The sequence below is a fragment of the Protopterus annectens genome, chromosome 13.part0 (assembly GCF_019279795.1).
Source record: "Protopterus annectens isolate FY-2018-M chromosome 13.part0, PAN1.0, whole genome shotgun sequence".
Taxonomy (NCBI): domain Eukaryota; kingdom Metazoa; phylum Chordata; order Ceratodontiformes; family Protopteridae; genus Protopterus; species Protopterus annectens.
Window position 1 is genome coordinate 94,884,209 of NC_056747.1, and position 25,135 is coordinate 94,909,343.

The following is a 25,135-nucleotide window of genomic DNA, read 5'->3' on the forward strand; positions in this document are numbered from 1 at the left end:
ATTTTGGAATCCAGGGTATTTTCCTTCAGAAGTACAGAAACACTACCCACTACATTAGGACTTGCCCTGTATTTGGGCCCAAACTGTGCAGTTTCCTATCAGTGTACAGTGCTAAAATGTACACACATAGTGAGCTTGTATTCCTCCTGAAAGCATACCCATTTACATATGCACCTCTAGATACAAAACTACATTACTGAGTCACCTAGCTCAAGCTCCCTCTGCCTATGTAAGGCATGAAAAAACAGCTAAACTTCTCATTAGTTTTGACTAGAAGCTGCCTTGGGGATGCAAGATGATTTATTTTTAATATGCTCCATAGCCATTTCCAAATCTCAGCCTTTCTGTTGAACATGTGTACATTGTCTGAAATACTTAGGAGGACTACTGCAAATTTAAGCACACAGGCAGTGTTTGGTTATATCCACACTCCAATTCGGCCATCCATTTTCAATATCTGCTTTAACTGTTTCCGAGTTTCATGGAAACAGAGTCTATTCCTGCAAGCAGTAGGTGTAAGATAGGAACAATACAGGATGGAATGCCAATCTACTGCAAAACGCACACACACACACACTCACTGTCTCTGAAACACACAATCATAGTAGCAGTCTGCAATACTACCAATAAACTTACTGGTATGTTTTTGAGATATGGAAAGAAACCAAAGTCTTCACAAACCACCAGGCAATACAGTGAGGCTATACAAACTCTACAAGCAAGGCATTACTGCTGAGAACTGACGTGCCAACTGATGAGAGACAGCAATGCTAACAAGCTGCATCACTGTACTGCCCAAGTTAAGACACGTGTCTGTAGGTTTTCCTCTCTTTTTTAATTTAACTGGATTGTGAACACATTTTTGTAACAAGGCTGCGGTTGAAAAGGGCTGTTATGATTCAGTCCACCTACCTACCAAACCAAAGTAAAAAAAGCACTGATGTATTTACTAGGACACATTTGGCTACACAAAGACAGCCTGCACTCATATTAAAGTTCTGCTTTAATTTTCATCAAATTAAGTGTAGTTGAATTTTCTTATCTACAGTCATGCCTGCATCTCCCACTTTCAGTAGTCTAGCTATGCCCACATCCGGTGAAAAAAAAAAGATGCACAAACCTGCAGGTATAAACATAATTTTGGACACCACAGACTAGGTTGAACAGCAGGGTTTCCTTTGATGTGGCAGTCTTGATAAATAAATGTTTGACTGGAACAAGAGCTGCTTATTGGCTAATTGCTAGTTACTCCAGGTGGGGAAAAAGTGAGGTTCTGTTTGGGGAATTGCTATGTATTCCAAAATGTGGGGAAGAACCGAGGTTCTGTCATGTACAAGATATGGCATACATGTCTATGTCTGTAGCTGGATATGATGCAGAAATTTTCAGCACAAAAAAGTGAACATGGCAGAAGTCTGGTCCACACAGACACAGATCACTGTGCCAGCAAGATGTAAGCTGAGCAGAGAGCCACAAACTCATTACTAGGGATCCTCACTTCAGTGAAATGTGTTGACAGCATGAACAGAGTTAGCAGGCAATGTTTCCAGTCCTCATGTTCTTACACTGAAGTACATTATTTCTCCTGTTCTAGAATATACCATCTGTGACTCCCACAGCTATGTGAAAGCACACAGTGTTTTCACATCTGCTCTTTATTAGCAGTCAAACAGCTTCAGTACAAAGCTGATAAGCAGGTAGGCAGGTCTATATTTAGCTTTTGTTTCACTTCCAGTATCTCTATTTTTCCCCGTTTTCTTTTCTTATAGCTCTATTTACTACAAAGAAAAACAATGAAAATAACACCGTGGTCTGCCTTTTAACAGTGTATATCAGCATGTATTCTATTTATTGTATCTTTCCATTCACATTTACTTAGATTTTGTACTCTTGTTTCCTTATATATGGCCTTAAATACAACAGTATATTTTAGTAATGAGTTAGCAGTTCTGAACACCAAAGATATTAGCACAGACCTGCTTACTTCTACGATATTTGTTTTTTTTTTATTCTGTTCCATTACTGATCGTCAACCCCCACCCCCAATCCAACACATACCTGCTTTTTACTTGAACTATACAATTGATTAACTTATAGAACAAAGGTCACACATATTTGATTTTACTTCAAGTAAGACAGAATAGGCTAAAGGTCACGCATACCTGATTTTACTAACATTATGACAGAAGTGGCTATACAGCAATGATTACAGATACCTGGTTATATTTTAATGATGCAACAAATTGGCTGTACAGAAAAGGTTACACATGCCTGATTTTAGTTTAACTATAAGACAGAGTGGGTTATACACTAAAAGGGGGGCATCGCATGCTTAAGGCCATGGATTGCCTGAGGCCATAGGCCAACAGCATTTCATTTTTTTTCTTTTTTTTTTAATGAGGTAATTTCATTTCAATAGCTCGTAGGATCATCCTCTAAAATTGTTAGGGCTTTTTTGAGCAGTTGGGCATATTAAAATATGTGGATGATGAACCAGGACCACCTATGTTCGGTCAGGTCTACCTAGAACCTGGTTTAGGTAATGGTCAGTGCAGCCCCATCCATCAGTCACAGTAGCTGGCTTATTGGCATGGGGGGGGGTTAGGCCTCACCACACCACTATCAGCTGTGATTCAGGTAGCATCCCCAATAGCAGGATGGACAGCCAGTGAGGGTCAGAAATAAATGATGCTAATAGTCATCTTATTCAGTTGGGAGAGCTACTGCCCTCTTGTGGTGAAAGGGTTACTGTCCTAATGATGGAGGCAGTGGAGTCCGTAATAGGACCTGAGTAGTAGAAGGAAAGAGAGGTATTTGAGAGAGTGGTTATTACCACGTCAACATCTATGGTGGGAAAAAAACATGCCAAAAAAAACTTTTATATACTACAATAGACTCTTTAAAGAAATGTAGATTTTGCCTAATAATAGAAGGAAAGGTATATGGGAAAGTGTTTATTAGCAGGTCAGTGTCTGGGGTGAGAAAAATAAATAAATAACAACTATGAGAATAGAACATTAACTGCTGTAACAGAAGGAATGCAGATGTTTGTTAACAGATAATGGCTATATTATCCATTTAGTCTGTATTCTCCCCTGTTACTTGATATGCTGCAGATTCTGATTATCATACAGCTTACCCTTCAGCTACTCATCCCAGTCGTTGTAAGGATGGTCCTATACATTATTGCATTAAGTTTTGACTGCACCGTCCATTCAGTAAGACTACTGCAATTATTTACCACAGTTTCTGTGAAATAATGCTTCTTCACCTCTTATATTCTTTGTCTTGCTTTCAGTCTTTTTTTAATATGATACCCTCTTGAGGTTTTTTCATTTTTTTTGACTTCTTACACAAAGGCACCCCTATTAGTTTTTCTCTGTGTGACGTGTTATTCAGAGCATGCACTGCCATTTCTGTCTTCCTCTGTCCTAACTGACATGTTGCAGTATTCATGACTTCAGAACTGTGTGAAGTATTTGAAGGATCATTATCCACCTTTACTCATCTCATGTTTATCTTTCTTTTAACCTAAAATAGATTCTTAAAGTGCAGTTAGTCATTTGCATTGTTTAACCTGTAACTTACGGCCCTTGTCATAAATCCCATGTATGATATACTATTTTGTATGCAACGGAATGAGATACAAAATCCTTACCTACTCATAAAACATACTACACAATGGAGAAAGACTGCACAAAGGGACTTCATTGATTGTGCTCTACTGTGCAGTAACCACCTACATCCTAAGCTAATAACCCCATCCACCTGGTCATGTGCATCATTCAGCAAGGCAGCACCACTCTAGTCCCAGCCTGTTCTGCTCGTGTTAAGCTAAGGGGACAAGAATGGTGAACTGCACAATGCATGCTTGGCAATATAGGGGTCTGTGTCCTCTGCCAGTATGGTGTTCTGTTTCATGGAAAGAAGTTTCCAGTGGCAAACAAAGTCTCTTACAGTTCAGGTAAATCTGCTACCAGACATTATTCTGTCCTTCTCAACACTGTGATACTGGTGAGCTACCACCAACAGCAGACATTACTGTACTACTGCCTACATCCATAATAACTGTGATTGATTCATGAATTACAAATATTCATGCTGGTTGCATACAATGGTACTGAGTAAGCCAGCTAGCTGCTGCACAGCATGCCTCACCAAGTGGCTTCTGTAACTATTTGGAAAGGTATGCTCTACAATATCAGCTGCAGACTGGCATAATGGTTAAGGTGTTTACCTCATATACACAAAGTACAGAGTTTGAATCTCACCTTTGAAGGAAAATTGGCTAGGTTTAAAATAGCCTGCAAGGACCGCTAGCCTAGTGCTTACCTATGCACTGTATACTACCTTCAGGCTACATAGTGCTACCTCTTTCTCTTGAGCACAAGAGCACCTGCTAAGTTAATGCATACTAGGCACTCCTGTGGCCATTCAGGGAACTGGGAATGGGACTGTACATCCAAGGGGATTACTGTGATTTAAGTCTATGAACTGTGGTAGTTCTCAGCAATGTACCAAACACAGATTGTGTAACATGCATTTATGCATCTGTCGTCTCTGTTTGTGTACATCAAAGACCAAGTTTTTACTGAAACAGATATGCTCACAATGGCCAAGACATTTCTATAGGAAACATCAAGCACCTAGTCAGCACTATCAGTGTGATTTACTTATGATGGAGTGAAGTGCTAGACACTCCAACAAGTCACTGGTCATGTTTATCAAGAAAGTCTTCCAATAACTCTTAATAATATTGTCATATACCCCCCGACAAGTAGCTTATTAGGAAACAAGGTCACCCTGACTAGTTTCTAACTAATGATACCAAGCTTTGTAGCATACTAATGCAGAAAAGTGCATTGTACATTGAAGTGTTTGTTTGGCATTGTAACTCACAAAATGGTATTCTGAAAAGTTATAAGAGCTATGCCACATCAGTACTTACTTTCATACAACAGTTATAATTTGGAATTGCTTTAGTGTAATGATTAATAGTGTAGCTGTAATTCCTCTCATAACTGCTTTTCACATGGGAAACCATCTTGTTAGCCGCTAAATACCTAAGATGTGCCCCCAGAAATTTGTTTATAGATGATTTAAGTTCATCTCTCACAGTTACAGAACTGCAGTGGTATTCTAGAGATCCAGGTTTAGTTTCGACTGAGATACATGAATTTTTTTTCCTGCCAGAAAAGATTTATAATTGTTTTCTAATGGTTAAAAAGGTATCTGAAACATTGAGCATGTTCATCGTACCCAGGCTGCTGCGATTTTTCAGAGAAGTGTTTTTGTACTGCTCTCATGATTAGAACAAGTTAATCTACTTAGTGAACTGGTTACAGGAAAAAACCTAGAACAAAAACAGGCTCTGGAATTCCTAGTAGTTTTAAACAATTCTCCACCAATGCTGCTAGTTAAAATCAACCCCCTCTCTTACACATCTTGCACCTGTGCGTGCATGGGCATGTATGAGCACGAACACACACAGCCATGTTACTCAGCTATTCATGAAGGAGGACCTACATTAGGAAGCACATTTCAGCAGACACTCCGCAGTGCCCATGACACTGGGGCTTCCCAGCTTTTGCCGCAGCCTCACCACGTCTTTGCTAACTCAGCATAAATAATGCACATCCCTGAAGGTTAACCAGTTAAATAATTAATGATGCTGTTATGCCAAAACAAACACTTAAGGGCTTTTAAGCAAGTCTGATACTCTCAACAAGGAGAAAAAGACAGAGGCAGAGGGCAACAGAGAGACAGTGAAAGAAAGAGGTTGCAAATCTCTAGAAAGAACAAACGTATGCAGACTATAAATGCCATATTACTAATTTTACTCTGTAGCATTAGGCTACATGAATTTGTAAATGTTACTTTTCATTTTCTTCCAGTCATTCTTGTCACTTGTTAATTAATTATGTTACATATTATCTGCTACTTGATGATCTCCCTGTTTACTATTAGAATATCGAAGCAAACTCCATCGACTGTACCGCTGTCAAACATGGAAGTTAGAAAACGGTAATATCGAAGACCAAAAACCAACCTAGGAACTGGTTTTAACATGGGTTGAGACAGGGGAGAGGTTTGTAGTTCGGAATAACATTGAACACCTATCACGACCCATGTTAAAACCCGTTCCTAGGTTGGTTTTTGGTCTTTGATATTACCGTTTTTGAACTTCCGTGTTCGACAATGGTACAGTCGACGGAGTTCGATTCGATATTCTAATAATAAACCGATTTCCCTGAGTAACTCTACAGCTGAACCCATTCATTCTGAATTCAGGAGGACAGCTGCGCTCCAAGGATCCAAGCAGTTCTATCCATATGACTGGGATTTTAGTTTTCATCTTTCCTCAACACAGTGATGAAAGCAGGTATGAAGACAGGAAGTCAGTGATAAGACCTACTGTCAGATGTTCTTTCAAATCTTACCTGAGTGTTAGGATTGATGTGCATCATCCTTCCATTAGCTGAACCTTCCTGCTGATTTAAGTTTTACCACTGCTTTTTGAAACAGCCAACAACCCTCTGTGTGAAACCTTATTTCCTTAAGTCTGTCTTGAAGCACCTGTCTTGTAATTATCAACCATAATCCTCCTCCTCACTTTGTACTTCCTCTTCCACCTTGGTCAGCCTACTTGTTCATTTCGATATAGTTTGTTCAGCTAACAGGCTCTTTTCTCCTCCATCTCCAGATATAAGCATGCTTAAATATTTTAAGTTTCTTCTTATACCTACTATCCTTTATTCATCTTTTTTTTTTAAATTTACCATTGCATGCTTTCTACTGACTTAAATTTCCCTTATTCTGAATGGTCACCAGGAAAAACGTACTTTATTCTGCTTGTCACCTTACTTAAACTCTGTACAGTGGATCAGTAGTAATATGCATACCCTGTATTCATAGGGGACATAACAAATGAAGGTGCAAACAAGGGAACTCTTACATGCTTGAAGAGGGGGTAACTGGGATGATAAAGGAGAAAAATTATGTAGTGTCTGTAATCAACCTTAGCTAGAACCATGCATTAAAAGCTGAAAGGGCTGTAGGAAAGACCAAAAGAATTCTGGGACAGAGACCAGAATAATGTCTACAAATACTGTGATTACCGCCCAGTAAGGTGATATGCAGAGCAATTATGTCCATTTTGGTGACTACATACTAAACAGAGTGATTATATTGGTAGAAAGCATGCAGCAGAAAAATAACAAAACTAGCAAAGGGACTAGATGGGTCCATATAAGGAGAGACTTACAATCTGGGCACATGCGAACTAGAAGATAAAACAGAAATGTCAATGTTACCTGGCAAACTTCATCAGCAAGGAGCAAGTAGAATGCTAGGGCTAATTCTGTGAAATGGAGCACTGTATCTCTGTGCTCCGTAACTGTTGGGGTCAAAGGTCAATCACGATGGACATCATAATGGCATAGTAGCGCATCTCAGCTCTGAGGTCTGGCATCTGAGCATGGCCTCCCAAGGCACTCAGGGAAGAGTTTGCATGCTTTACTTGTATCTGTGTGGCATTTAACCTACAGCCACCCAAACACAAGCTAGTTAGGCTGGCTTTCTGTCCTTTGAGTGTCACTTACCACATCCGTATGGTAGAGCCCTTCTGTCTAGAACACCCCTATAAACAGCATTGGCTCAAAAGAATATCCTTTTGAAATATATAGAAATGAGTATATCTGCAAACTTGCTGATCTTGTCTCTACTCCAGTGGATATCTGACATCAGTTAGTTAAAAAAAAGTGTCAGTGTTTTTGCATCAAATTCTATGGCACTCCACTGGTAACTGGCCTGTTTAGGTAACTTTAATGGCTGGTAAATTTTATTTATTTATTTCATTTTGTTACCCGGGAAAGTCCATTGGGCAAGGTTGCCTGTTTTCAATGGAGGCCCGAGGAGAAAAGCTCCAGACAGAAAGACAATATTAAAAGATATTTAAAAGAGATAACTAGTACAGCATATAAGAGCAACAAATTAACTACCGTATACAGAAAGACAATATTATAAAAACGTTCAAATATAAAAACTAAGTCAACCACTTATAAGATATTTACAAGAACAACAAATTAATACTCATTTAGTACATCATAACTGTAGACAAAATAATTTAAGCAATGGCAGAGTTTTGAGTAGGATGAGATAGAGATAGGTGTCAGAATTCAGGTAGGATGAGTACAGGAGCATTCCCAGAGAGAGGAGAGATGAGAGTGGAGTAAGGTTTTAAAGGAAGGGAGGTTCTGGGTAGTTCTAATGTGAGGGGGAAGAGACCTCCATAATCTAGCAAGGGAGAATAATAGTAATAGTTGCCCTGGTGAATGTAAAGACTTGTAAAGTTCCAAGAGGTTTTATGTCCTGCCAAGAATACAACAGCCAGCCATCTTCCAAAGCTTCAGGGCACCTTCCACACACCTGTCGGGCAGCTCAAGCACAGCTGACAAAAAGCCCTTCAGAGCTTTACTGCTGCCAAAGAGTATGTTCCTCTGAGGCTTTCAAGGAGCAGTGGTCGGCTTGTGCTGTTACTTTGCTGGAAAAATAAATTCCCTTGGGGAGGGAACTTCCATTTTCTTATTTGTGTTGCTGTCTTACTACTTTCATCTTCAGGAAAGTTATATTAGAGTTAAGAGTATCATGCTTTAATGGACTGTCATGAGACTGTAAAATTCTTTTGAACAGCGTACTCATTTGTCCTGTCAGTTTACAAGTAGTATAACTGAAAACTTTTTTTTCTGTGGAGAAGTTGTGTTTATTTTTCTTTTGTGCGGCTGGCATAGTGTTTTAAAGTGCTTTTACTGTGTTTTTCTATCAAAAAAGTAAGTTTTGTAGACTGGTAGTGCTTACCAGCATTTGCTGCTGGTCTTCACTGGGAAAAAAGCATCATTTTCAGCTTGAACATGGAACAGACTGCCAGTCTCAAGGTTGGTCCTTCTTCCAGTCATAAAAAGAAAGAAATAAGCAAACAGCCTTTGCCACCACAGCAGCCTAGCAATTTGATTCAACAGCAACTGGGTGACTCTGTTATAGCCATACACTGTACTTCAGGTCACTCATCTTTTACCCCATATCCCTCTGATGTAGCACATACAGCCACTATGGACCAGGGGTTAGCCACATACTCTGCCACTGTTGAGGTTGGCCAGTGGGCAAGGTAGAACCACTCTTGTCGGTCGTACTGGAAGAGGGAACAGGAAAGGTTTTCCTGTTGTGTCAGAATGCTGCTGCCATTAACATCCCTCCTAACATCCCTCACTCCTCCAAAAATATTGCTACCTCATTCAACACACACTTCACACAAACCATACTATCACTAGCTAAACAACACAATCTCCCTCCCCTCCAACCCACAGCTTCAACTAGTAATCTCCTCACTGCCTTCTCTTTTTCTCCTGTATTTACCTCCAACATAAAAAAAAACTCTTAACTAAACTTAAGACCACCAAATTAGCAGCAGACAACCTCCCAAGTGAATACCTACAAATCGCAGCTGATGCTCTGGCCTACCCATTATCCATCTTGATTAACCGATCTCTGTCAGAAAGTTATGTTCCCACACTGTGGAAAGTATCACATATAATTCCCCTCCACAAAGGCGGACCCTCCACAGAACTAACCAAGTACAGCCCCATAGCTATTCTCTCTCCACTCTCCAAAATACTAGAGAGATGCATACATTCTCAGGTCTCAGACTGCCTCCTTACTAACAACCTCCTTTCCAATACTCAGCATGGCTTCCGACCAAACCATAGCACCACCACTGCCTTACTCTCCTTTACTAACACTATCCTTCAGCATAAAAACAATGGCTCTCTCTCCTCTGCTACTTTCCTAGACCTATCTAAAGCATTTGACATGGTTCCACACAAACAACTTATCTCTGTCCTCAATAACCTAGCCTTCCCTCAATCAGTCACCAACTGGTTTCAGAGTTACCTGTCTGACCGCCAACAATCCATTGTATGGCAGAATGACATATCTCCCCAACTACCTGTCTCCATAGGGGTTCCCCAAGGATCCATCCTTGGACCCCTACTCTTCTCTGTTTTCACCAATAATCTAGTCTCTGCCACCAAACATGGCACACTCATACAATACGCAGATGACTCAACCTTCATCTGCTCAGCCCAGTCCCTACCCAAACTGCAAAAAGTCACACAGGAAGCCTTTAGTCTGTTGAAACTTGGTTATCCAATGCCCAATTAATACTCAACCCAAACAAAACTAAATTACTCATCTTCCAACCCACCAAACATACTCTAAACAACTCTCACTTTAACATCACTGCAAAAGACAACACCACTATATACCCAACTGAACACACCAAATTGCTAGGAGTGGAAACAGACAAACTAAAATTTGACATTCACATATCCATGACCATAAAAAAAGTCCACAAAAAACTAGGAGCGTTATACAGAAATAAGCAACTTCTCACCAAAGCAGCAAAGATTTCAATAGCAAATTCCCACCTTATCTCCACCCTACGTTATGCCTCTCCACTATATACCAACCTAAGGCAATGCGCTCTAAACAAGCTAGAGACCTGCTACAACAAAATCGCCAAATTCGCCACAGGGGCATCCTACCATAGTCACCACTCTCTCACTTGCTGAACTGGGCAGGCTTGAACTCCCTCACCTCCTTCAATGGTATCAACTATCACTCGCCCACAAACTAGTAAACCATCCACTAAATGTCCCATCCCTTCAGAATCTACTCCAACCCTATCGCACCACCAGACCACTAAGATCCAGCAACAAAAATCACTTGCAGATCACTAAAGCCAATAACTCTGCTGGTGAAGCACTATTCTCTTGCGCCATAGCCAAATTATGGAACTCCCTCCCACCCACAATTACCTCCGTACCATCATGCACCCACTTCAAAACTTTACTAAAAGCGCACCTAAAAACATGGTGGCTGTGCCCTTGCAACTCCCACTATAATATCACCCACCCTATCCAACCACTACCTTTCTTTCCACCCCACTAACTACCTTGATTATAGCAAGCTCAGCTGCTCATAAGCCTAGTACTTATTATACAGCAGGAACTTCTTATTGTAACATTTGTTAATGTCTGTTATGTCTTCGCAGATAAAGATTCTAGTTGTCTACTGATGTACTATGTTCTTCATCTGTAAATATGTTTGTAATTAATTGCTATGTTAAATTGTTAATCGCTATGTAATCCAATGCAACTCCTGTCTGTTTATTTTAACTGTGAAGCTTTTCTCCCCGGGCCTCCACTGAAAATGGACCTACGTCCAGTCGGACACTCCCGATCAACAAATGTAAATAAATAAAATAATGGTAGGCCCCATTTTTCCTGTCAAAAAGAAAGAAAACCAAGCATTTATCTACTACTCATATTTCCTTAGATAGGAATAGTTTACTGGCTCTTGCTCAGGGTTTAATTCAGGCCATTGATCCTTCTTGTAAAATAATTTCTGGTAAAAGAAAATGGGATACTGCTTTTCCTGAAGAAATTCAAGAATCTGAAAATGGCTGCAGGGATGAATACAGGGTTTTTCCCACATATTTCTGATTCTGACAGAGGACAGTTCAGCTTCTGATTCTCCCCATGGGGGGTTCTCTTTCTCTGCGACTGTTGACAGAATGTGCCTGTGTTTTCAGTGTAAGAACACTGAGGTTTCAGTCCCTCAAAAAATACCACGAGTTGTTACAAAAGGATTTTCCAGAACCTACACCCATTCTTCCTGTTCTGTCTACTTTAGAGGATGCTTGTGTTACTGCCTGCAATTTTCCAGTCAGCCAGCTGTCTCTAAAAAGGGAGATAGGATGTATAAACTTTCTCAGTCTTTTAAATTTTTATATATTATTCTCAAACCTGATCCAACAGCTTTAGCTCTGGTTGATCCAACTGCCGCTAAGCACCTAGTCAATTCCGATCCTACACTTTCTGATAAGGATGGGAAAATTACTGACAGTTATGAGGAAAAGTATATACTTTTGCAACTTTGATTTTCAGAATTTTGAACTGTCAGGCTCATATGTTAAAGTTTGTTCTGGCTAACTGAAAGTATGCGGAATGTTTTATCTGCAGTTGCTTCTTAGGAAGAAAAATGTGCTCTAAATAACTTTTTTTTTTCTGTTGCACAGGTCACTACACATTGTTTACAGTGTGTGTATATGACTTTGTTGATACTTCTTCCCAGGCTATGGTCACTGCTACTGTTTTGAGAAGGTTTGCATAGCTCCATTCTTAGAACCTCTCAGATGGTGATAAAAATACGATTTTAAATTCACTCTTGGACAGAGATTTATTGGTTGACCACACAGCTGCAGAGGTGATCAAAAAGTGTAATGAAAGAGGCAAGCTGATCCAGGGAATCTAAGATTTTTTCAGCCCTTTTCCAAATTTTCCAAGGGATTTTCTACCTCCTCATCCAATTTTGGCAAAAAGCAAAATAAACCATCTCAACAAAACATAGGTAAACAGACATTTAAGAAGAAATGGCAAGGGGATGCCAAAAATAGGTTTTGAACCTCCCAAAACCAAGGATGGTCCAAACAAGCCTAAATGACTATTCAAGAGTCCTTGTGGCCCCCTCCCACTCTGCCCGTTTTTTTTCCAGAAAGTCTGAATCTCCATTTTTCTTTTTGGCAACAGACAGTTTCAGACAGATGGGTTCTGAAAATCATTCATCAAGGTTACAGATGGCAGTTGGAGGACATTTCTCCTTTGCAGGGGATCATTCATCATCCTCCTGATCAGACTCTTTTGTTTTCACCTCTTCATCACATGCTGTCCCAAGGAGTGGTATGACCAGTTCCTCCTTCCCAAGTGGGGAAGGGGTTTTATTCAAGGATGTTCTTAGTGCCAAAGAAAGAAAATGCCTGGAGACCAGTTCTGGGTTTTTCTTTCCTAAACCTGTCTGTGATAGTGCCCAAATTCAATATGATGTCACTTCACAACCTGTTGCTTCTTCTTCCTCTTTCAAGTTTCCTGGCAACACTAGACTTAAAATATGCTTAGCACCACATCCATATTCATCCAGACTTTAGACATTCCTTATGGTTTTGTGTGTCTGGATCACGTTACCAGTTCTCTGCTTTACCTTTTGGACTATCCACTGCAGTGTTCACAAGGTGTCTAGCTCCAGTTATAGCTCATTGCAGGCTACAGGGTATCCACATTTTTCTATATTTAGTCAACTTGCTTATCAATGCAGAGTCTCTTTCAAAGTATCAGGAATCTCACACTTGGGTGAGAGATTCCTTACACAAGCTGAGATTCCAAGAGCACTTTCAGAGGTCTTTTTTGGCTCCTTCACACAGGAATGTATTCCTTGAATGTCAGCTAGTCACCTCAGTTCATTTTGTTCTTCCACAGAAAAAAACTATAGCTAGACCTATTTCTAATTTTTTTTCCATTCAGGCTTTGATCACTGCAAGGGAATACCTCAGGATTTTGGTTCTCATGACATCTATGATTCTCATGATAGCCCTGGTAAGACTCCACAAGAAAGATACAGCTGTATGTGAAATCTCTTTGGTCCCAGCACCAACACCCTTTCTTTTCAACTCCCAGTGCCAGGTTTGTCAGAAGAGAAATAATTTGGTGGAGCAACAGATATCCTTAAATCCAGGTCTCCCTCCCTGCTCCAAAGCAGTCACCACAGATGCCTTGGACTTTGCTCAGGAAGCAGTTTCAGGAGGGATAAAAGTGCAGGAGGTGTGGGACACCAAAGACAGATGCAAGCACATATATTTCAAAGATATGTTTGCCCTGATTATGGCACTCAACTCTCTGAACCATCTTTGGTCCTCGGGACCTCTTCAAGTAGACAGACAATACCACAGTCATGTGGTACATCAGTAAGCAAGGAGGGGACCAGATCATATCTCTTTACAGACTAGTCATGTTAACTTGGGATATTGCTTCACAGCACCAGTCTCACTCTACAGACATCCTACATTCTAGTAGAGCAAAACTGTGTGGCAGACAAGCTAAGCAAGACAAGGGCAGACCCTCACAAATGGAAACTATATCAGGGATTCTTCCAAGATTTGATCCATCTGTGGGGAGTTCCTCAAGAAGACCTCCTTGCCTCCTCTCTGAACAACCAACTGGCAAAATTCTGTTCCAGGACTCCATGCAGGAAGGTCTGTAAGACTTTTGTCTTAAGATGCCAGGTCTGTAAGATGCCTTTTGTCTATGTGCTTTTCCAACCTTTCACTAATACCCAGGGTACTTCTGAAGATTCATAAAGGATCCTCAGGATCACTGTAGTAACTCCATTCTGGCCCAAACAACTATAGTTCTCCCTTTTGGAAATGGCTGAGGGCAATTACCACAAGCTTCCTCACAGACTGGATAAAAATCACACAAGAACAGGGGTGTTTGATACACCCAGACATCGGTCAACTTCAACTGACTGCCAGGATGATAGTCTTAATTCCTTTTAGGTACCTGTTTGCTAAGGACATGCATCAAATACTAATGCAGACAAGAAAGCCTGCTACTAGGAAATCATATATTAGCAAACAGAAAAGGTTTTCTAGTTCATGTCAGCAACATAACCAGAACCTATTCAAGCCTAGTTTTTCTCTGGTTTTACAATATTTGTGAGTTCTTATCCTGCAGCCTTTCTTATTCCTCTGTCAAGGTTCATTTATCTGCCATTTCAGCATGTTTGCCCACAGATCCTCCTCTTCAATGCAGTCTCATGTCAAAGTGTTTTTGAAAGGGGTTTTGCATACAAAACCACCAGGAAAACTGGTGGCCACTCCTTTGGATTTTAACTTTGTATGAGAAAAGCTAACACTTACTCCATTTCAACCAGCTAACCTGTCTGACTTAAGGTTCTTCACATGGAAAAAAAGTTTTACTGAAAACTCTGACTTTTTCAAGAAGGATATCTGACTTGCAGGCTCTTAGGGTAAGTCAACCCAATCTCATTTTTACAGGGAAAGGCTTTCTTTGAGAAGCAATACTTTTATCAATAAACCAAACAACATCCACAGGGATCACACACACGGCAAAATACTGTCGACTGCAAATATCCCAATAGAATAAACAGTGACGCGGACTTCTAAAAACAGTCTAAAATTTATTAAATATCTTTAGCGCTTTCACCTTGCTGGCTTCATCAGACAATTAAAACATTTGGGAGCATTTAAATATTACATCCAAGTCACTTATTGGTACAAACTGACTCTGACATCATCACCCAATTCATTTAAAGTTGCAAGGCACAAGAACATATATATGTATAAAAACAAATATATATGTGAAAAAATATATGTATAAAATATGGTATAAAACAAGCAAATTATTAAAACACAGAATTGCGAAAATATATACATATATGTATACTAAATACATATAAAAGAAATAATGCAATTCTGTCAACAATATAAATAATGAGCAAAACATAAACAGGCCCCAGGCTATATTCCCAACATGGTACAGCAGGGACAAAGCAAGTGAAAAACTTTGCGTGGTTCGAAAAAGAGTATAAATGTACATCTTGGACAAGCACATAGTCTTACAGCTCCCACTTCTTGTACAAACAAGAATAAAGATAAAGGTTGAGACATTCTAAAGGCGACACCACCACTTATTGAACAAAAATGTACTCATGGATATCATGCACAGGGACAACACAAGTAAAAAACAAGTAAAAAACTTTACGTAGTTCAAAAGAGGGTATAAAAATACATCTCAGATGAACACTAGGTGTTACAGCCGCCACTTCATGTAAGGACAAAAATAAAATAGAGGTTAAATATTCTGAAGGGGACACCACCACTTATTAAATACATGTGAACTCATGAGTATCATAATACAATATATCCACTAAAAAGAAGAAAAAGACTTTAAACTAGGCCATGTCTTTACTTGGCCTGGAGGTAACAGCACTAATAACAATAGTGTTACAGTTCCCACAGAACGGACTTCCAATGTGACTTTGGTTGCGAGGCCAACAGGAGTAGTTGATACCAGTATTGTGTTTGACCAAACAACTGCAACGAACATGATTGATGGTGAAGGGTCAGTTGTGGAACTCCCAGTTTTTTCTGTGGGTTCCAGTAGTAACAATGTTGTGAGTAATAATGTCTTGGGTGATAATGGTGTCCAACAAGTACATGATATTAACAACGTTAGAACTTCTTCAACCAATGTTATTAACAATGAACAGGTTGTTAGGAGGAAGACCAATGGTTCTTCTTCTTTCATGCTTACACACACACAGCGTATACTCTTTTTCGAACCACGCAAAGTTTTTCACTTGCTTTGTCCCTGCTGTACCATGTTGGGAATATAGCCTGGGGCCTGAGTGTTCTTGAAGGTTATTAGCACAATTTTATTGTATAGTAAGTTATTCCTGAGTGTCCATTGATTATGTTACTATATGGACATTATGTTTTGCTCATTATTTATATTGTTGACAGAATCGTGTTATTTCTTTTATATGTATTTAGTATACATATATGTATATATTTTCGCAATTCTGTGTTTTAATAATTTGCTTGTTTTATACCATCTTTTATACATATATTTTTTCACATATATATTTGTTTTTATACATACATATGTTCTTGTGCCTTGCAACTTTAAATGAATTGGGTGATGATGTCAGAGTCAGTTTGTACCAATAAGTGACTTGGATGTAATATTTAAATGCTCCCAAATGTTTTAATTAATTGTCTGATGAAGCCAGCAAGGTGAAAGTGCTAACGATATTTAATACATTTTGGACTGTCTTGACAGAACTGTATCTTTCATATCTTTAGATCAATTGTTCATTTCTTCTGAAGGTGCAAAGGGAGAACCTGTGTCGAAACAGTCTATTTTAAACAGTTGTCTGAGGCTATTATCATTTGTTATACTCACCATAACAAAACTATTCCAGGCAGGATTAAGGCCCTCTCTGCCAGGACATTGGCTTCATCTATGGCTTTTTGTAAAGGGGTGGATTCTAGAAGCTGCTACTTGGTCCTCTGTACATACCTTTACAAATCCCTACTAGCTTGATTCCTTCAATAGGTCCAAATCATACTTTCTAGTACCATTCTCCAAGGGCTCTTGGACTCTTCTCCATCCTCCTCCCAAATGTAGTTAGCTAGAATAATCTACCCATATAGCTAAAAATACTGCAGCAGTGATCAATATGATGAACATAGTACAGTTATGTAAGTAAATTTACCACAACAGTAGATGTTCGAATGATCACTGCTGCAGTAGCTGCCCTCCCTTGTTTTTTGGAGTGCTTTTTATGCCAGGGTGGGGACATTTATCTTTTGTTGTTTCTAGCATTTTACTTTCAGGGCTCATCCTCCATCTTTCTTTTGGTAGAAAAGCTCTGAAGGGTTTCACACACAAACTTGTCTTTTAGTCAGCCCAGCTCAAGCTGTCTGATGCCTTAGGTCACCTTCCTTGTGCCCAAACTTTTGGAAGCCAGGCAGATGTTATATCCTTGGCAGGATATATAGCTAAGGTTACTGCAGCAGTGATCACAGAAACATCTATGGTTATGGTAAGTTTACTTACACAACTCTTGTCTTCTGGAACTCAACGAGCCTGTCCTGCTCAACTGCTGGCATAATTTTTCCTGGGAGATGAATGGCACTCATAGGCTTGCCATTTCCCAGATCCATTCTATAGCCACCTTTGTGTAAAGGAACTGGTGCTGTCATCTCCCTGTCCAGCTGCACCATTGCAGTTTATATTTAGTATGTTCTAAGGAGAGATACAGGCTATTGGATGTGGATGCACTTGCACACACACACTGAATCCACAATCCATCCTCCTGCATATAAAACCATCTCTTTCTGCTGCTACAAATAGCAGTAGTAATAAATGCCAGTGCGGACATCATGCTCTATTCTCATTTAGTGTCCCTCCCTCATGTACACTGCTCAACAAAGATTTGTCTAATGGCTGATGGTGTTGCACTCAGCCTATACAATAGTATGTCACATTTATGCTTAACATATTTGAATTATAATGATCCCAGCTCCATGGTGCATAGATATAAAACCTAAACTGGGAGTCAGATGACTTGGGACTGACTAGACACCTGGATGCTGGAGGAACCACCCTAGGATGGTGACAGTGAATGGTGAATGCTTACCTATCAAGAGAAGGTGGGAGGCATGGCATCCTGGTTTGCTGCAGGACTGACACAAATGACACCTGGTAATGGCTGAGTGTACTAGCAACTGTAGTGCAATGCTCAAGAAAGAGTACCCACAAAGCAGTGCATTTACATTCTGTATCAGGCACCTTGTATCCACAGAAGCACACATGACAGAGGGGTTTGCACTCTGGGACTTAAACCTGTTCAGGTAGGGGGACTGAATAGTAGGGCTTCTACCTAACCAAACTATCCTGGAAAAAACAGAGAAGGGGAACCTTGAAGACATCCCTGATAACTGCTTGGATGAAGGGTATTCCAATGGCAAAAGTCACTTGGATAACAGGTAAGCTGATGTCAAGAGAATGGGGCCAGGGGGACACCAAGCAAATAAAAAGAAAATAAATGTTTTATGTTGTTATTTATACCTCTGTTCAGCACATGTCTTTATTCTTGTTTCATATATAGTATAACAAGCACAACTAGTCAGCTATTTCTTTTCCTATGACATCTCCACAGAAGATTACTGCTGTACATGTTTCCCTTAAAGATCCCTGGACACAAGGCATGGTTCCTTTTCCATGACTATGGCATGTTTTACTGAACCAGTAAGTCTTCAGTATGAATACAGAATGACATCTAAACCTTCACTAGGTCTGCAGAGTTTTCTTTTCTAACCTGGTCTAATAAATGGTATCATATACAAAGCTTTTTTTTTCAGATTTCACAGCACTTGGTACTGTTTGAGTGTTGCAGGTTAACTTTGTAATGCTGTAGTCAGCACTGGTAGAGCAGAACACACACAGGAATATTTATTCCCCAGATCAATTTTCTCTCTGCAGTGTCTACACAGGTCTTCGGTAAATTTTTTTATTTCAGTATTTTCAACATCTAACACCATGTGAAAAGGAATGACCCAAGGGCAAGAACATAAGCAAATAAAGGCAGGTTCACATGAATGTGTATGTCATCCAGGTTACATGCAACTGAATATTACTTTGGAAGAACATGCATTAGTCTTGGTTCTTGTATTTAGGTACATAAGGACACAGAGAGTACTGTACCCACACTCCCTAACAGTCACAATGACTTAAACAGCATGTTTTGCTATATTAAATTATGTGCATATTCTGTTTATTCACACTTATACACTAGTCAGAATACTCCATGAATAACAGTTTTGACTTTGAATGTGTAAAAAAGGGGGCTTGCATACATGTCCGAGATTGCTGCATGATGCAGAGTATTCCCTTTTCTCTGTGGTGTGGTGATCTCAGAGTTAGTATATACAAGAAGTGTGAGGTGCGGGGAGGTTGCTTGTGGAGGAACTTGCACCTTGCAAACAATTACTTTAAAGGAGAACAGCAGCTGTTTAAATTCACTGCTCTCCTTCAGTTTTTTTTCCCATAATTGCAGGAATTTTGAGTGTTAAAATTTGAGGTACTGCATATGCAGTGCACCAGGCTATGCAGTTCTGCTGTGTAACAATCCCAGACATCCATAAAAGTCAGCCAAACCACAGTGTAAAACATAACTGCACATGAGGACAGCGTACAAATAATAAGGGTGTCTAAAGAGTATGTTGATCCTCGTGTGTTTTCCCCCAGTATAGTACACCTAGGAGGGGAAAAAAGTGGCACCGAGATGGCTGAAACATTTGGGCTGAAGCAAAAATTAGTCCATTTGGAAGAACTGATGAATTTAAGTTGACTGTGGTGATGCAGATGGCACATATTGAGAGAACAAGAACAGTTTTTAATTGTAAATTACACTCATCAAGATAAGCGTGTGCCAACATTACTCAGTGTGATATTTTTTCATATATGGCATATCTTGAATCTTGGTTTAGCCACCGAAACTGAAAGACAAAAGCTGTGAGTAAATCACTGAAATGTTAAAATGACATTTTGACCCTAAACAATTGGTAACTGCAGTGAACACTTAAATTTGTTTGAAGTACTAGCAGGCAGATTCAGTAGTAATAGTTGACTGAAGCTTGTTAGAGAAAGAGGTTTTCTAAACCGAATTTAACATTTCTTAAAGCATCTGACACTTCACTGGTTTTGGGAACAGAAGGCAACAGTTTCATATTCAGTACACATAATGATCACATGCAAAGACAAAACAGAGAGCATTATGTTTCCTCTTTAGGACATCATAGCAGGGTTGAACTAGGTATGCTCCCATCCATTCTTTTACAATGGCATGACAGGTTATTGGTGTCAGAAGTCTCCTTTTCCAGACCTTCAAATACTCCATGCTGCAGATGAACAACTGATTATTGCTAGGCAAGCTGAGTTCTTACATACAGCATGTGGCACCAAGACACATACTGATTTTAAAGCCTAAAGGCACACAGCTACTACAAGATGAATTAAATGTGTAAATACGTTTAGTATTTATGCAAAACTAATTCGAAGTCATGTGGTTTACACTGCAGATGCCCTAAGCAATTGGAACAAAAGACTTCTGAACCCTCTGATACTTCAAATCTCTTGTGTATATGCCTATCAGAGATGCAGAAATGCAATAAAGGAATGGTGTAAATATCATGGCTGATGGAGTGGGATTTTTATTTTTTTTTTCCTCAATAAAACTGAATTTATAAATGCAAAAAAAAAAGACAACAGTGCACACTGCAACCTAGCCATGATATACTGGTGATGCAAAAATGGAATGCACATACTGCACCCCTTTGTGCCTTTCTCATGATCTTCAGGCAGGACATTTCCATTTGTTTGTGTGGTGACTACAAGGTAACTGTGAACCAAGCCAGGAAAAGGGAAACGTCCATTACCAAGACTGGAAGAGTCTTAGCAGGCATTCTTAGTGGTAGAACTGCATTCTCGAAAACTGTCTGTTTATCGACATACAGAACCACACGTGTTACGACTGGTTTGTGTATAACAAGTTACTGAGTGGAATGACTTCTGCATCTTTCATTTTTCAAAAATATTAATGGAAACGTGGGGCCAGATTAAAAAAGAGTTGTTCTCAGTGTAAGTCTGCCCTGATTCTGAAAGACTTGCTCTCAGTGTAGGTGACCTACTTCGGTGTAAGGCCTATCTATAAATGGGCCAAATTCTAAAAGTCCTACTCTCAGCCTGCTCTCACTGTAAGTGGTCACAATTGAGCCCTTGATGACAGTCAGATGACCATATAGTAGTGCATGTAGGGGTATTAGTCACTGTGAAGTTAGACAGTGAGCTCCTCAGTAACTTACAGAAAGAACCATCATGCCTACGACTTAGTGGTCTGAGAGTGAAACAAATTTAAGTGTGAGCATGGCAGATCACAGAGTGTTTGTGATATCTACTGGATAAAAAAAGGGAATTTTTCCTTCAAATGCCAATTCATGATGCCCCTCCCCAGCTGAGTGAAAGATATCGCAAACATGTTTTGGCTTGGTGAACTACTGATGGAAGTTTGTACCTAATCTGAGAACAGTGCTGGCACCTTTGTACAGGTTACTGAATGAGAAGGCTCCACTGCAACTGAAGCATCAGGAAAAGATAGTATTTAAGAGATGTAAAGGAATTATTAATGTGTGTGACAAATTATTACTCATTTATAACCATGGTTTGACGCTTAACAGTAGCTTGTGATGTTGCTGAATTGGATACTGGAGCTGGGAATCGACATGCTGTACCGCCAGGTGAATACTGATTGACCAGTTGTGCTTCTAGAGCTCGGAAATGCAAAAAAAAAGTTTTCAAAATCTGAAAAAGTAGCTCTAGTTTTGATTTATGACACAAACACATTGTATAAGTGCCTCTGGAGCAGAAGACTTGAGTTGGTTACAGACTGTAGACTATCCTTAACGATGTTTACTAAGCGTAAGGCCTGCACACTATGGCAGCAGCACATATATAGATTAGTTATCATTTTATCAGTTTACGATTAACTGCTGGAATATAGACCATCCAATGGATGTTGAAATAGAATAGTGGTGATACCCTAAGAACACCGTTTCCACAAAATACTGATAAAGAAAAAGAAGGAGAAATCAACTGTATAAATGCTCTTATAGAAGATCATTAAAAGAGATTCCAGTAAAACATATATAACAGCATGAAAAACTTAGCAATACAAAGAAATTTTGTTTTCAAATATATGAGAGAAAATATAGGAGTACTCTGTAGAGAAACAAATATGCCCTATGGAGTAGCAGAATTATTATTCAGCGGAAGGTAAGGAAAGCAGTGCTTGTGGATACCAGGATAGTCCAGAACCACAGCCAGGGTAGGGCAAAGAGGGCTGCCACCCCAAGTGCAAGCAGTTGGGGGGGCATGATCAGACCAGTAGACTAGGAGGAGTACTGTTTATGGTTCCCAGAATGCAATGTTATAAATAACGATATTTAATTTCCATCACAAGTTTTGTCATGTAACTAAATAAATGGAATTATCTATTCCACTTGTGCAGCACAGTGCCCTGCTTACAAACTGATTAGCAGAAGGGTAGGTTCAGATACTTAGGGCCAGAATGAAATAAGTTTCAGGGCTGGATTCATAAAAGTTATATGAGGTGTACATGGTAACCTTTTTTGTGTTCAGAAACAGCCCCAACACAGTGTGTTTGTACAAATATGTGTAGCACCGTGTTGGGCTGTCTTTGCAGCAGCATGCTACATGCTAATCAGGCAGTCTGGGAGATGAATATGCTAATTAGCCACATGCTCCCTCCGGAACTACATTAGGGAAGCCGTTTACATGGTGAGCAATTCATGGAACTGCTCAGATGTAGATTAGCATGGTTACACCTTGCACCTTGCTGTAGTGAACATGGCTAAAAGGCCATGTTCATCCATCACAGAAGAGGTAAGTGCTTGGGAGTTTAGTGGTAAGGTATGGTTACGAGATTTGTGCATGACTGTATGAAAAGGGCTCTGTGTGTGTGTAACTGGAAGACAGTAGTAGAAGGGGTAGTGCTGGATTAGGTTAGGTGTGTGTGTACATACGGATGAATGTATGAGTGTATGAGCAATTGCCATTGGGTGGGGATAGGGCTGTTTCTTGAGTTTGTGAGGGGTGTGTTCAGGTGGCTGTCACACTTCCACACACCCCTAGACTTACAAGCAGAACCTGCAACACCTGGTAGGGCAAAACTAGGAATAACTCTAAAAGTCATGCCTGAGCAGCAGTTACATAGAACAGGGATTGGAAGGGGGCTGGGGGGGGTACCTCTAGACACCAGAGATAATTATTTAATGATATGTGGGTCACAGGGAACCACTAGACATCAAGAAGTTCTTTTTACTTCTCATGCCTTAATAGCACTTTAACAGAATGTGCACTGGTGAGAACCATTAGACATCAGGGATAATGTCGATGGATATGCCGTGTGCAATTCTAATGTCTGGCATTAATGGCACTTTAACAGAATGGGCACTGGTGAGAACCAGTAGACATCAGGGATAACGTTGATGGATATGACGTGTGCAATTCTAATGTCTGGCATTAATGGCACTTTAACAGAATGTGCACTGGTGAGAACCATTAGACATCAGAGATAATGTTGATGGATATGAATGTCTGGCATTAATGGCACTTTAACAGAATGTGCACTGGTGAGAACCATTAGACATCAGAGATAATGTTGATGGATATGCCGTGTGCAATTCTAATGTCTGGCATTAATGACTGACTGACATCTTCAGTGCTGTATAAAGGAATGGAAAGAAGACACACGCAATATTCAGACAAAACAAGGGCAGATATGGGATCTGTGGTGTACATGTGTGTCAATGCATGTATACATGCATGGACTGTGTACTGTGTGTAGAAGACTGAATGGGGGGGGGGAGTTTGCTTACATGATGAGGCTGCCAACACTGTTAACTACCAAGGTACATGCTGATATGCACTTCACGGTAGATGAACATGATTCAGCGACATGCAGCTTAGCCCACAATGAGGTATTTCCTCATGGTAGCTAATGTGTCTCTGAATCACAAATTGCCACATCATGGATTCACGGCATTTTTACCACGGGCCTTATGGGCTGTGATGGGGATCTTTACAAATCCTCAGGTCAGATGGACACATTATTGAACCACAGATCAGTCTCCCACTGAATTACTTCATAACAGACATGCTGAAACCAGACTTGACTCAATCAAACTAACAATAAGCACTGCTGTAGGAAACAAGTAGTACATACAGAAATGTCAGTACGATAAGCAAACAGAGAAGAGACAAGTCAATGAGCTTGATTAAGGGCAACTTGTAGACATAAATATGTGAGGCCCTAAGTGGATTATAGGTTTAATAACTGAAGAGAATAATTCAGTCATATTTTATGTACAAGGAAGAGACACCGGGTAACATACAGGTGACAGAATGACCAAGCAAGGGCCCGAGTGACTATGAATACTAAAAATCCTTAAGAAGCGAGTCCAGGAATGCTCAATAGTGACAGGTATACTAAAAGACATCTAAACTCTTAACAAGACATTGTTATGCCCACTTCTGATTTTGAATTTCCTGAAATACGTGATCACATGTAAAGGCTGAGACATTCACAGCACATATCAAACACACTTAAGAGACTGACTTTATAACACTGAGTCTAAAATATCTAGACTTTTTTTCCAGTGAACAGATGTGTCTTGTTTGCTCTTACTGTGTGATGGCCTTTCAGGTTTTCTGGGCAGGAGTTACGAGAAGGGATGCAGCCTCTCATTACCATGACCACCTCATCAGTGACCTTTGAAATGCCAGTAAAGTTATGAATAAAGTGCAGTTACGTGTTATACTGAGCCTTGCTATTAAGTTGTCGGGCAGCTCCAGGCATCCATAAAAGTAAGCCAGACAGTCTGCCGTATAAAGTGTGACTCCATATGATGCAGCATTCAGACAACTGACGGTACCAAAACAATATATGTAATCACCTTGGCTCTTCTTTCTCAGAGTATGACAGCATGAACTAAGCCGTTAAGCCACTTTTCAAGTCTGAGCCACTGTAGCAAACTGACTGTAGTTAAAGCACCAGACTGAATAACGGAAAGTTCATAGCC

The 25,135-nt window shown here is 39.9% G+C and overlaps 1 protein-coding gene across 1 annotated transcript in view; it reads right to left on the minus strand.

Moving 5' to 3' along the window:
• ABHD8 (abhydrolase domain containing 8) overlaps positions 1 to 25,135 on the minus strand; it is a 182,598-nt gene that overhangs the window by 109,861 nt on the left and 47,602 nt on the right. The gene's annotated exons all lie outside the window — the stretch shown is intronic.